We start from the raw sequence: 15,327 nt of genomic DNA on the forward strand, positions 1-15,327 counted from the left end.
AAGGGCAAAAACATTGTTGTTATAAATTTCTACTATGGAAACATCAAATGTTGTGCTTCTTGAACAGTTTTATGAAATGAACCTGGGAGAAACGCAAGAAATATGGCCTGAAGTCTCTTCTGGAACTGCCACTCCAGCATAAGCGTCCACAGGCAGTCAGTCTCCTCTGCACTACCGTCCCCCTTGTTTTGCAACTCATGGATCTCCTTGCTTAGCATATCCCCAAGGTGCATTTGCTGTTGCTTCTCCAGCTTCTTCCTGACATCTTATTTTTATAGGTCTGGAGACAGACTCCCCAGAGGACAACTCCTCTTTACTGATAGTTATGAACTGCAGATCCCTGTGCTCAATAGTGGGGGGCTGCTGCGGGGACTACAACACCAGAATGACTGTTCCTTGGGGCCTCTGCAGTGTGGAAGTTTTTCCTGGTTTGGTCGGTGTGGTCTAAGATGAGAAGGAAGCAGGTTCAGGGAATGAGAGTGCATCTGTCGCCCTTTCCTCTCCTGCTCCCTGTGCTTCCTCTCTGCTTCCTTGTCCAGACAGGCCTTCTATATCTCAGACCACCACTGCTGCTCCTCACTCTTTTTTCCCAGCCACCTGTGCAGACTGGGATGCTGCCTTGTTTGCAGAAGGAGGGGGGAGTGGCAAATCCACTGAAATGCCACCAATATCTGGTGTAGTGGACCTGTGGTAGAGGAGGTGGTGGAGGGAGGTCTGTTCATATGGGCTGGGAGACAGTCACAGGGGTGGGCAGCACCTCTGCTGGGGTTTCCCAATGGCCAGGACCACTCTTGGTCAGAGTGGAAGCAGGGGCAACTGACTTGGAGGAAGAGTTCAGGTGCTCCTGGCTGCATGTGCTAGATTCCACTGAGGACCTCTGGATCCACATATCACTGTCACACTAGAGACCCTTGCCAGCCTCTACTCAGTGGAGCTCAAGTAGGTTAAACTTCCTGAAGCTCTTCCTTGGATGGGGTAAGAGCTGAGAAAAGAAAAGAGGAAGCTATACTACTTCAGGGACTCACCAGAGATATTAGCAAAATTTCATGCATGTTTCTTCCTCACAGAGGAGGTAACAAAAACTGGGGAATGGTTATATAACCAGACCTGACTCTGCTTTATGGCTCACTGGCCAAGTAGCCAGCTGTTCCTGTGTCTACAAAGGAATAAAAAGATTTTTTCTATACACTGATGCATGCTGTTTGTGGCATTGCCACTCCTGAAATTTAGCTCCTAACTTCAGGTCTAGGTAGAGGGGTCTGTTCTTGTGAAATGTAAAGAAGTAAACAATCAGATGCTTAAAACTGCATAAAAGGCGTACTTTTTCCTCAGGTATCTGTTTTACAATCTTTTAGAAAGCATTCATGGGGGTTGACACCCCGAAACAAGCTTTGCCATTTCAGGAAAAGTGTGATGGAGGGAAGATTTGTATGGTGGGTTACTGGGAAGACAGGATTGTAAAGGAAATAAATAAATGGTTTTCTAAAAAGCATGTATTTTAAATGCCCTGCTAAAAACTATAATTTTGACACTATGCTTTCAATAAAAAACATTTCACATTTTATTTACTCATTTAAACTAATTCTCATTTTCCCAGATTCATTAATTTAGTATTAATTTACTTGAGTAGCGTAATAAAAATAAAACTGAAAAAATAAAAATAAAAATAAAAGCTGAGTCAGGGTCAGAAGAGGATTCACAATACTGCACCTAACAGACTGTGAATATATCTAGTAAACCGTACCATCAGATCTGATCTGTATCATGATCCAGAAGTATTTCTCAGCATCATGAACTCAGTCTCAACTAACTTCTTCCTTGAAAAGCTGAGCAAGAGCTGTGGTAGGAGCTACTACATGGGACTTTTAGGGTCTCACTTTATAAAAATAATTTATGTGTATGAGTGTTTGCCCAGCATGTGTGCACATGAATGCTTGACTGGTGTCCAAAGAACTTAAAAGAAGGTTTCAAATCCCCTGAAATTAGAGTTTTAGGCAGTTGTGAGCTAACACTGGTGTTGTAAAATACTGAACCATCTTTCCAGCCCCAGATTTTGATAACTTTTAGGAGGAGCCATATCTCAATACAGGATTACTATATGTTGGCTAACCTGGCTTGAGTCACTAGCTCTTACCTCTCTGCACCATGGAGGACAATGGCTGGGTAAGAAAGGTGGACAGGCAGTGAGAGAGGATGCCTTGATTTGCAACTTCCAGTGTAACCATGGAACTGGTTGTAGTCATGAGTTCTGCCACCCTAGGAAGAAAATATAAAGAAACAGTGCTCACTGTCATAGAGGAGTCTATGTTCAGAATACTTGTGCTTAGGTTCCTCAGCCTGGTTGCTGTTTGGGGAAATAAACCAGACTTTCAGAAGATTATGTCCTGTCCACATCACGTATGATAATTAATTATAAAACAGGTAAATATATTCTATTCTATAACATAAACATTAAGATATTTAAAGATTTTACAAGCTCTAAGTATATGTGTACATATTTATATAATTATTTAATGAAATGTTCTATACTAATATACATTCTTATGAGTGAACCCAAAATGAGATTCATGTGCTCTAAGAACTAGGGTTATAGTGAAGGTGAGTAAACACAAAGAGCTTTTACATCACTTCTTTTTGAATTCAAATTTCAAAATTAAATGCAAACTATCACTTCAGTACACTAAAACTAACCAATTAGTTGACGCGTTTAAGTGACCAATTAGTCATACCTTTCCTGAGAAAGTCCAACCAGAGTAAATTCATCCACAATGAGGAGTTGGTCATGGGCACCTAGTTGTCCAACCTGAGCCACCAGAAGGGTGTAGGGAGAAAAGAAAAAAGGCAGGGTCACTGGTTGCTGCCGCTGCGGAGAGCTCATAGGCAGCACCCCACGAGCAAACTTGAGCCTCGGGACCACAGGTAAGACCAACTTTTCTGCTGCAAGAGATCTGCCTGGTGAACTCAGGACACAGAGAGGCAAAAATCCTCTAGGACCAGGCACTTCCGGGGTTTACCGAGAGTCCCAAACCCGCGGATCCTGAAACGCAGCAGCTCTCTGCTCCGGAACCCTGTGGGAGAGAGACCTCACCACCTGGTCAGGTGGGCACTCCTGAGGCTGCAGAGCAGAGGAGACCACCAACACTGCCCACCCCAGCCCACATCCCTGGCCCAAGAGGAAACTGTATAAGGCCTCTGGGTTCCTGCAGAGGAGGGCCCAGGAGCAGCAGGACCGCTGCGTCTGAGACACCGCCAGAACCTTAAAGAACAGACCAGATAAACAGTTCTCTGCATCAAATCCCGTGGGAGGGAGAGCTAAACCTTCAGAGAGGCAGACACGCCTGGGAAACCAGAAGAGACTGCACTCTGCACACATCTCTGACGCCAGAGGAAAACACCAAACACCATCTGTAACCCTGGTGCACGGAAGCTCCCAGAAAGGGCGGTGCAGATCTTCCTGGTTGCTGCCACCGTGGAGAGCTCATAGGCAGCACCACACGAGCAAACTTGAGCCTCGGGACCACAGGTAAGACCAACTTTTCTGCTGCAAGAGACCTGCCTGGTGAACTCAGGACACAGAGAGGCAAAAATTCCTCTAGGACTGGGCACTTCCAGGGTTTACCGGGAGTCCCAAACCCGCGGATCCCGGCCTGCAGCAGCTCTCTGCTCCCAAACCCCGTGGGAGAGAGACTTCACTGCCTGGTCAGGTGGACACACCTGAGGCTGCAGAGCAGAAGAGACCACCAACACTGCTCACCCTTGCCCACATCCCTGGCCCAATAGGAAACTGTTTAAGGCCTCTGGGTTCCCGCAGAGGAGGGCCCAGGTGCAGCAGGACCGCTGCGTCTGAGACACCACCAGAACCTGAAGGGACAGACGGGATAAACAGTTCTCTGCACCCAAATCCCGTGGGAGGGAGAGCTAAACCTTCAGAGAGGCAGACATGCCTGGGAAACCAGAAGAGACTGCACTCTGCACATATCTCTGACGCCAGAGGAAAACACCAAACTCCATCTGGAACCCTGGTGCACGGAAGCTCCCGGAAAGGGCAGCGCAGATCTTCCTGGTTGCTGCCGCCGCAGAGAGCTCATAAGCAACACCCCACGAGCAAACTTGAGCCCCAGGACCACAGGTAAGACCAACTTTTCTGCTGCAAGTGACCTGCCTGGTGAACTCCAGACACAGGCCCACAGGAACAGCTGAAGACCTATAGATAGGAAAAACTACACGCCCGAAGGCAGAACACTCTGTCCCCATAACTGGCTGAAAGAAAACAGGAAAACAGGTCTACAGCACTCCTGACACACAGGCTTATAGGACAGTCTAGCCACTGTCAGAAATAGCAGAACAAATAACACTAGAGATAATCTGATGGCGAGAGGCAAGCGCAGGAAACCAAGCAACAGAAACCAAGACTACATGGCACCATCGGAGCCCAATTCTCCCATCAAAACAAACATGGAATATCCAAACACACCAGAAAAGCAAGATCTAGTTTCAAAATCATATTTGATCATGATGCTGGAGGACTTCAAGAAAGACGTGAAGAACTCCCTTAGAGAAACACAGGAAAACATTAATAAACAAGTAGAAACCTACAGAGAGGAATCGCAAAAATCCCTGAAAGAATTCCAGGAAAACATAAATAAACAAGTAGAAACCCATAGAGAGGAGTCACAAAAATCCCTGAAAGAATTCCAGGAAAACACTATCAATCAGTTGAAGGAATTAAAAATGGAAATAGACGCAATCAAGAAACAACACATGGAAACAACCCTGGATATAGAAAACCAAAAGAAGAGACAAGGAGCTGTAGATACGAGCTTCACCAACAGAATACAAGAGATGGAAGAGAGAATCTCAGGAGCAGAAGATTCCATAGAAATCATTGACTCAACTGTCAAAGATAATGTAAAGCGGAAAAAGCTACTGGTCCAAAACATTGGGCCAGGACTCAATGAGAAGATCAAACCTAAGGACAATAGGTATAGAAGAGAGTGAAGACTCCCAGCACAAAGGACCAGTAAATATCTTCAACAAAATCATAGAAGAAAACTTCTCTAACCTAAACAAAGAGATACCCATAGGCATACAAGAAGCCTACAGAACTCCAAATGGATTGGACCAGAAAAGAAACACCTCCCGTCACATAATAGTCAAAACACCAAACGCACAAAATAAAGAAAGAATATTAAAAGCAGTAAGGGAAAAAGCTCAAGTAACACATAAAGGCAGACCTATCAGAATCACACCAGACTTTTCACCAGAAACTATGAAAGCCAGAAGATCCTGGACAGATGTCATACAGACCCTAAGAGAACACAAATGTCAGCCCAGGTTACTGTATCCTGCAAAACTCCCACTTAACATAGATGGAGAAACCAAGATATTCCAGGACAAAAACAAATTTACACAATATCTTTCTACCAGTCCAGCACTACAAAGGATAAGAAATGGTAAAGCCCAACGTAAGGAGGCAAGCTATACCCTAGAAGACGCAAGAAACTAATCGTCTTGGCAACAAAACAAAGAGAAGAAAAGCACAAAAACATAACCTCATATCCAAATATAAATATAACAGGAAGCAATAATCACTAGTCATTAATATCTCTCAACATCAGTGGCCTCAACTCCCCAATAAAAAGGCATAGATTAACAAACTGGATACGCAACGAGGACCTTGCATTCTGCTGCCTACAGGAAACACACCTCAGAGACAAAGACAGACACTACCTCAGAGTGAAAGGCTGGAAAACAACTTTCCAAGCAAATGGTCGGAAGAAGCAAGCTGGCGTAGCCATTCTAATATCACATACAATCAATTTTCAACTAAAAGTCATCAAAAAAGATAAGGAAGTACACTTCATATTCATCAAAGGAAAAATCCACCAAGATGAACTCTCAATCCTAAATATCTGGGCCCCAAATACAAGGGCACCTACATACGTAAAAGAAACCTTACTAAAGCTCAAAACACACATTGCACCTCACACAATAATAGGATTTTCAACACCCCCACTCTCATCAATGGACAGATCATGGAAACAGAAATTAAACAGAGACGTAGACAGACTAAGAGAGTCATGAGCCAAATGGACTTAACAGATATTTATAGAACATTCTATCCTAAAGCAAAAGGATATACCTTCTTCTCAGCTCCTCATGGCACTTCCTCCAAAACTGACCATATAATTGGTCAAAAAACGGGCCTCAACAGGTACAGAAAGATAGAAATAATACCATGCGTGCTATCGGACCACCACGGCCTAAAACTGGTCTTCAATAACAATAAGGGAAGAATGCCCACATATACGTGGAAATTGAACAATGCTCTACTCAATGATAACCTGGTCAAGGAAGAAATAAAGAAAGAAATTAAAGACTTTTTAGAATTTAATGAAAATGAAGGTACAACATACCCAAACTTATGGGAAACAATGAAAGCTGTGCTATAGAGGAAACTCATAGCGCTGAGTGCCTGCAGAAAGAAACAGGAAAGAGCATATGTCAGCAGCTTGACAGCACACCTAAAAGCTCTAGAACAAAAAGAAGCAAATACACCCAGGAGGAGTAGAAGGCAGGAAATAATCAAGCTCAGAGCTGAAATCAACCAAATAGAAACAAAAAGGACCATAGAAAGAATCAACAGAACCAAAAGTTGGTTCTTTGAGAAAATCAGCAAGATAGATAAACCCTTAGCCAGACTAACGAGAGGACACAGAGAGTGTGTCCAAATTAACAAAATCAGAAATGAAAAGGGAGACATAACTACAGATTCAGAGGAAATTCTAAAAATCATCAGATCTTATTATAAAAGCCTATATTCAACAAAACTTGAAAATCTGCAGGAAATGGACAATTTCCTAGACAGATACAAGGTACCGAAGTTAAATCAGGAACAGATAAACCAGTTAAACTACCCCATAACGCCTAAGGAAATAGAAGCAGTCATTGAAGGTCTCCCAACCAAAAAGAGCCCAGGTCCAGATGGGTTTAGTGCAGAATTCTATCAGACCTTCATAGAAGACCTCATACCAATATTATCCAAACTATTCCACAAAATTGAAACAGATGGATCACTACCGAATTCCTTCTATGAATCCACAATTACTCTTATACCTAAACCACACAAAGTCCCAACAAAGAAAGAGAACTTCAGACCAATTTCCCTTATGAATATCGACGCAAAAATACTCAATAAAATTCTGGCAAACCGAATCCAAGAGCACATTAAAACAATCATCCACCATGATCAAGTAGGCTTCATCCCAGGCATGCAGGGATGGTTTAATATACGGAAAACCATCAACGTGATCCATTATATAAACAAACTGAAAGAACAAAACCACATGATCATTTCATTAGATGCTGAGAAAGCATTTGACAAAATTCAACACCCCTTCATGATAAAAGTCCTGGAAAGAGTAGGAATTCAAGGCCCATACCTAAACATAGTAAAAGCCATATACAGAAAACCAGTTGCTAACATTAAACTAAATGGAGAGAAACTTGAAGCAATCCCACTAAAATCAGGGACTAGACAAGGCTGCCCACTCTCTCCCTATTTATTCAATATAGTTCTTGAAGTTCTAGCCAGAGCAATCAGACAACAAAAGGAGGTCAAGGGGAAACAGGTCGGAAAAGAAGAAGTCAAAATATCACTATTTGCAGATGATATGATAGTATATTTAAGTGATCCCAAAAGTTCCACCAGAGAACTACTAAAGCTGATAAACAACTTCAGCAAAGTGGCTGGGTATAAAATTAACTCAAATAAATCAGTAGCCTTCCTCTACACAAAAGAGAAACAAGCTGAGAAAGAAATTAGGGAAACACCACCCTTCTTAATAGACCCAAATACCAAAGTACCTCGGTGTGACTTTAACCAAGCAAGTAAAAGATTTGTACAATAAGAACTTCAATACTCTGAAGAAAGAAACTGAAGAAGACCACAGAAGATGGAAAGATCTCCCATGCTCACGGATTGGCAGGATTAATATAGTAAAAATTGCCATTTTACCAAAAGCGATCTACAGATTCAATGCAATCCCCATCAAAATACCAATACAATTCTTCAAAGAGTTAGACAGAACAATTTTCAAATTCATCTGGAATAACAAAAAACGCAGGATAGCTAAAACTATCCTCAACAATAAAAGGACTTCAGGGGGAATCACTATCCCTGATCTCAAGCAGTATTACAGAGCAATAGTGATTAAAACTACATGGTATTGGTACAGAGACAGACAGATACACCAATGGAACAGATTTGAAGACCCAGAAAAAAACCCACACACCTATGGGCACTTGATTTTTGACAAGGGAGCCAAAACCATCAAATGGAAAAAAGATAGCATTTCCAGCAAATGGTGCTGGTTCAACTGGAGGTCAACATGTAGAAGAATGCAGATCGATCCATGCTTATCACCCTGTACAAAGCTTAAGTCCAAGTGGATCAAGGACCTCCATATCAAACCAGATACACTCAAACTAATAGAAGAAAAACTAGGGAAGCATCTGGAACACATGGGCACTGGAAAAAATTTCCTGAACAAAACACCAATGGCTTATGTTCTAAGATCAAGAATCGACAAATGGGATCTCATAAAACTGCAAAGCTTCTGTAAGGCAAAGGACACTGTGGTTAGGACAAAACGGCAACCAACAGATTGGGAAAAGATCTTTACCAATCCTACAACACATAGAGGCCTTATATCCAAAATATACAAAGAACTCAAGAAATTAGACCGCAGGGAGACAAATAACCCTATTAAAAATGGGGTTCAGAGCTAAACAAAGAATTCACAGTTGAGGAATGCCGAATGGCTGAGAAACACCTAAAGAAATGTTCAACATTTTAGTCATAAGGGAAATGCAAATCAAAACAACCCCGAGATTTCACCTCACACCAGTGAGAATGGCTAAGATCAAAATCTCAGGTGACAGCAGATGCTGGCGAGGATGTGGAGAAAGAGGAACACTCCTCCATTGTTGGTGGGATTGCAGACTGGTAAAACCATTCTGGAAATCAGTCTGGAGGTTCCTCAGAAAATTGGACATTGAACTGCCTGAGGATCCAGCTATACCTCTCTTGGGCATATACCCCAAAAATGCCCCAACATATAAAAAAGACACGTGCTCCACTATGTTCATCGCAGCCTTTATTTATAATAGCCAGAAGCTGGAAAGAACCCAGATGCCCTTCAACAGAGGAATGGATACAGAAAATGTGGTACATCTACACAATGGAATATCACTCAGCTATCAAAACAATGACTTTATGAAATTCGTAGGCAAATGGGTGGAACTGGAAAATATCATCCTGAGTGAGGTAACCCAATCACAGAAAAACACACATGGTATGCACTCACTGAGAAGTGGCTATTAGCCCAAATGCTTGAATTACCCTAGATGCCTAGAACAAATGAAACTCATGACAGATGATCAAAATGTGAATGCTTCACTCCTTCTTTAAAAGGGGAACAAGAATACACTTGACAGGGAATAGAGAGACAAAGATTAAAACAGACACAGAAGGAACACCCATTCAGAGCCTGCCCCACATGTGGCCCATACATATACAGCCATCCAATTAGACAAGATGGATGAAGCAAAGAAGTGCAGACTGACAGGAGCCGGATGTAGATCGCTCCTGAGAGACACAGCCATAATACAGCAAACACAGAGGCGAATGCCAGCAGCATACCACTGAACTGAGTATAGGACCCCCGTTGAAGGAATCAGAGAAAGAATTGGAAGATCTTGAAGTGGCTCGAGACCCCATATGAACAACAATGCCAAGCAACTAGAGCTTCCAGGGACTAAGCCACTACCTAAATACTATACATGGACTGACCCTGGACTCTGACCTCATAGGTAGCAATGAATATCCTAGTAAGAGCACCAGTGGAAGGGGAAGCCCTGGGTCCTGCTAAGACTGAACCCCCAGTGAACGAGATTGTTGGGGGAGGGTGGCAATGTGGGGAGGATGGGGAGGGGAACACCAATAAAGAAGGGGAGGAGGGAGGGGGATGTTTGCCCGGAAACCGGGAAAGGGAATAACACTCGAAATGTAAATAAGGAATACTCAAGTTAATAAAAAAAAAAAAAACAGTGGGGAAAAAAGGCAGCATCAATGCACAGCAGCATTCCTCACACCACACAGTCAGTGCACAGCAGCATCCCTCACACCACACAGTCAGTACTCAGCAGCATTCCTCACACCACACAGTCAGTGCACAGCCGCATTCCTCACACCACACAGTCAGTGCACAGCAGCATTCCTCACACCACACAGTCAGTGCACAGCAGCATTCCTCACACCACACAGTCAGTGCACAGCAGCATTCCTCACACCACACAGTCAGTGCACAGCAGCATTCCTCACACCATATTCAATGAACTGCAGTGTTCTTCACACCACACAGCATCCACAGCCATGAGCATCTGCACACTTTTTCACAAAGCTCGAGTGCAGAATGCCCTTCACTGATTCCTTTAAAACAAATACTGGCCACATCTGCAACACTGCCTTGGACAACGACTTAACATACATTTCCAGTTTATACCGGCCAGCACCCTATGCAAAAACAAGGTCAGAATAGCACAATGAAATCACACAGCAGGAAATGAGCAAAATCCTACCCACATATACCCTGGAATCTTCACTAGTTAGGAAAATTTCTATTTTATGGTTCCAAACTTCTAAGAAAAATACTCCTGTAAAATGGACAATTGGGTCAGAAAATGCCTATGGACTTGGAATACTCAAAATGATTATTTATAAAGTCTAAAACAGCTACAAATCTAAAGGAATGAGAAACATAACAAGTGACCAGCCCTTACCCACATCAGGACAGAAAACCAGCTTGGTACTAAATAATCCAGCATCTGCCTTCTCTATCTTCCATTTAAACATAATTTATAAATTTTAAAACAAGAAATTAACTTCTTGGAGGAAGCAGTTAACAGCATTTTGTAAGGAACTATTATCCAGAAAGTACTCTACTGGAATTCATACCCTGGAACTGAACAGTCAAATGCACTTACAATAGCATTCTATGGAAAGCTAATGAAATGTTTGAGAAAAATCTTAGGTATGGTATATAATTTCAGGATCATCAATATTCCGCTTAGAGATCATAATATAACAACAAAAGAGTTTTGGATCACATAGGGAAATATTATACAATGCAGTCATGTGCATGAAGCCTTACCCGGACATTACTGGAATTAGCACAACATTATGTGTATACATTTGTACTAACAATAAAAATAAATTACCATAATAACTGTGAGATAGTATATCATATAATAATGTATCATAAAAAGTGACTTCAAGAAATGAAGAAAAATTTCTAAAGAAGGAATCAAGAAGATGTTATTTTATATGCACACCATCTGTATTTCCACCCAGTAGTTAACATTTTAGTTTACCTTTTTCATTGCTGAGACTGGTCCATTTTCTCCCCTGCAGTAGGGAGTAGGGACAAGGCAGCAGTCATCAAGTATGCAGTGTGTTACTGTGTCATAGGCATACAACCTGTGTTTTATTTACATATAAATATATGGATGTATGTAATAAAATTATGAATAAAATAATAAATTACATTGTACATTAATATATAAATAGAAATTATATATTATAAAAGAGAATTGTCTTATATAGGGTTCTTTAGAGTCACAGAACTTATGGGTAATCTCTGTACAGAGAGACAATTTGTTGATGACTTGCAGTCTGTAGTCCAACTCCCCAACCATGATCAGCAGCAGGTATGAATGGGAGTCCAAGGATCTAGCAGTGGCTCAGTCCCACAAGGCAGGCAGACAGGCAGGTGAAAAAGAGAGACTCTTCCTTCTTCCAATGTCCTCATGTAAATCCCCAGCAGAAGGTGTGTCCCAGGTTAAAGGTGCATACAACCACAGCTGGATCTGGGACTTGCTTTGTCCCAGGTGACCTTGAACTCAGAGACCTCCTTGCCTTAAGCTCCTGAGATTCCTAGCCAATTTGCCTCATGATCTCCATGCCAAGATGCAGTTCAGAAACTTGTATCTCCCAGCCTCAACATCAGGATCAAAGGTGAGCTTTACAATTCTGGGTTGTAGTTCATTCCACTTATAGTCAAGTTCACAACCAGGAATAGCCACTACGAGTATATACGATGTGTCATTATACATGCACAATATATATACATACATATATATATATACATATAAATTTGAAAACACCACAACATTTTATTAGTATATATTAACCGAGTAAAGTGACAGATGTGGCATTTGTCTGCACATCATGCATGGGTGGGAGAAGTAATTATAAGCCCTTGCATCTAATGAGGAGCTGCAGTTAACAGCAGCTGATAGAAATTCATTCTTCCTTGGGGGAAGGCCATTGGTACGACTCCCAGTGAACAGCTGTACACACAGTATGCAAGCCTGACCAGGTCTAACAGGGCTTAATGAGATACAAAAAATGTGTTTATGTGTATTTCTGTACACACACACACACACACACACACACACACACACACACACACACACAGAGGGGTGGTTTAGTGGTGCTGACTTTTAACCCAGGATCTGATTCCGGTGGACCTCTGTGAGTTCTAGACTAATCTGATTTACACAGCCAGTCCCAGACTAACCAGGGCTATAGAGTCAAAAGGGGGATTCTGAGAGGAATCTTTTAGAATTTGGAGGAGAGAAGTTAGGGTTGATAAGACCATATTTTACTGTATACATGTATGGAAATTTAAATAAGTGAGAAAATACATGAAGTAACTGAGAGGAAAAAAGTACACTCAATAATGGCAACTTTTTGAACTGACTTTTGTCCAGTTACTTGGCAAAGCAGAAATAAATATGCCTTTAACTGATTTCATCTATGGCAATGCCACTTTCCTTGAGTCAAAACACTTAACATAGATGATTGGAAATGACCTTGAAATCACAGTTACCCTCAGCATCCAGGGGCTACATTGAAAATTTATAGTTCTGATTAAGAAGCTGGAAGATATTTCATAACTTTGTATTATCCACTGCGGATTATTTTATAGATCTATAGAATTCCACAACTCAGCTGTTAATTCATTCAATTCTCCCAGTAAACATCCATGATACAGTAATGATGCCCTAATCTCTTTGAACAGGTGCTCTGGTGCAGAGTTTGCTTGAGATAGCCCAACAGCTGCATCCTGTCTTGTCTCCTTCTAGAGAGCTTCATGACTCTGCTGAACAGAATATAAAGTTGGTTATTTGTTTGGATTTTACTTGGGATTTTTGGTTTTAGCCTTTTCCCTGATATCTTTCCATGATATATATTCTATTTTTCTAACTTTGATTTTAGTTCATTTCAAGCACATTATGCTACATGCAATTTTAAAATAACCCAGCACTAAGTCTGGTTAAACACAGGCATCAGAGTTTCACGCAGCCTCCATGGCTACTTCTATGCACTTGTTACTCTGCATCCTAAGGCTTGATTGCTAAGCCGATTGTGAACCAGATTAACATAAAATACCTTGACTACTCAAGATGAAATTGCTCTTTGTTTGAGCATGTGAAAAGATAGTCTTTTTATGAGCCAAATTTAATAATAACCAATCATAAGTCTTTGCTCATGCCTTGTGAAGGATGGCATAAGGAATCTTTACCTTTCTTGTTTGGTTCTCTAGAATTTTCTAGTTCTTCAGGGTGGCTCCCTCTGCCCTTTCTGATCCAGAGAACTCTGGAAGGAGTCCAGGGCCTAATTTCTTTTCCTATAAGCAGAAACATAAGGTCTTTCTCCCAAACTAGCATGTCCTTTAGCCAGTAACCAGAAAGATTTTTAGCTTGACATCTTTCCCAGAAAAATAGTAAAATAACCAGAAAATTCAAAATCACACACATTTTGAAAATTAAATTCTCAACAAAGTGACTAAACCAAACAAGCACAGTAGAAACCTTTCTTTCCGGCCTTTTCTAATCTGCCAGGCCAGGATATTGAACCCATTTTTGAGAGAACAGGAGCATCCTGTGAGACACTGAGACTTTCCTAGAGGATTTTATCCTCATCCAATCTCTGTTGTCTGCTTTGCAGGTTGTAGTTTTTCTGTTAGCTCAGCTTCTCCCTGCACAGCAGGAGCTCCCAGATAATCTGGGCCCATTTTCCCTGAGTTAGCTCTGAACCTCAGGAGGAATTCCCCAGGTGACTGAGGCCAAAATTGTGTCCTCTTCTATCCAATTAAACCAAATTAGCAACAACTAAACCAAACTTTATTAAAAGCAGGCACCCTTTACTTTCCCTCTCTGCCTGGAGCCATTCATTATACTGATTCTTTTTACAGGAGGAGAACCCAGAGCCTAATTTGGGTCTGTCTATCCCTGTGTTTAGATTCCCATGTTCTGGAGTCACTTGACTCATCTCTGCTCATTCAGGAATCTAATTCTCTCATCCCTAGGACAAGAATCCTAACTCCCTAGTGGATTGTTGACTACCACACTCGACGTCATCTATTGCATGTAGTTTTAAATTAAACCCATGCTAATTCATTCTATGCTCTGGTATCAGTGGTTAGGTTCACCCTACATGGCTAGTTCTATGCAGCCATCTTGTCTTGGTTCCTGCTGTTAGTTTGCTACTTTAACCAAACAAATTTTAACTGAAGTGCCTGGAGTGCTGTTGCATTTCTCATCCCACCCACACCCTCTGGCTGGCCTGCAGAAGGCTGGGTAAAGTTCCTCTCACAGGACTTGCCTTAGTCATTTGAAATGAAAATACCAGAGGTTTATACTAACCAGATTTACATGGGTAAATCTCCAAACCAAAAACGCCCATGCAAGGAACAGAAAACTCAATAATATAACGACAATATGTGCGATTAGATTGGACAAATACACCTCTACACCACTCTATTGCCCATTATGAAATCTCTAGCTACTTGTGGCTCCTCCAGGCCACAGGGGTCTGCTCCATTTTCAACCTCTTCCTCCTCCATCTACTTCTTGCCCACATCCTCCATCTCTATTTTTCTTTCTCTCCCTTTTCCAATGCATTCTGCTCTACCTTTTCCTTCCATTGTCCAATCAGAGGAAGTAACCTTTATTTGGCTAATTACTATTTCACCTGACATCATCTGAATATGTGATCTATTGCACTACAGGTCCACCCTGTTGGGAAAGCAAAAATACAAAGAGCAATCCACAAGATATTTTGCTCATTTTGAGTTAACACATATAGTAATTTCACTACATCTTTTTCATCATTTTTATTCTATTCTTATTAAGTTATTTCTAGGGAATATTTGTAGTTTTTAACTACAATGCTTACACATAGTAAGGAGGAGTTACAAC

This window comes from Rattus norvegicus, chromosome 1 (assembly GCF_036323735.1).
Source record: "Rattus norvegicus strain BN/NHsdMcwi chromosome 1, GRCr8, whole genome shotgun sequence".
In the NCBI taxonomy this organism is placed as follows: Eukaryota; Metazoa; Chordata; class Mammalia; order Rodentia; family Muridae; genus Rattus; species Rattus norvegicus.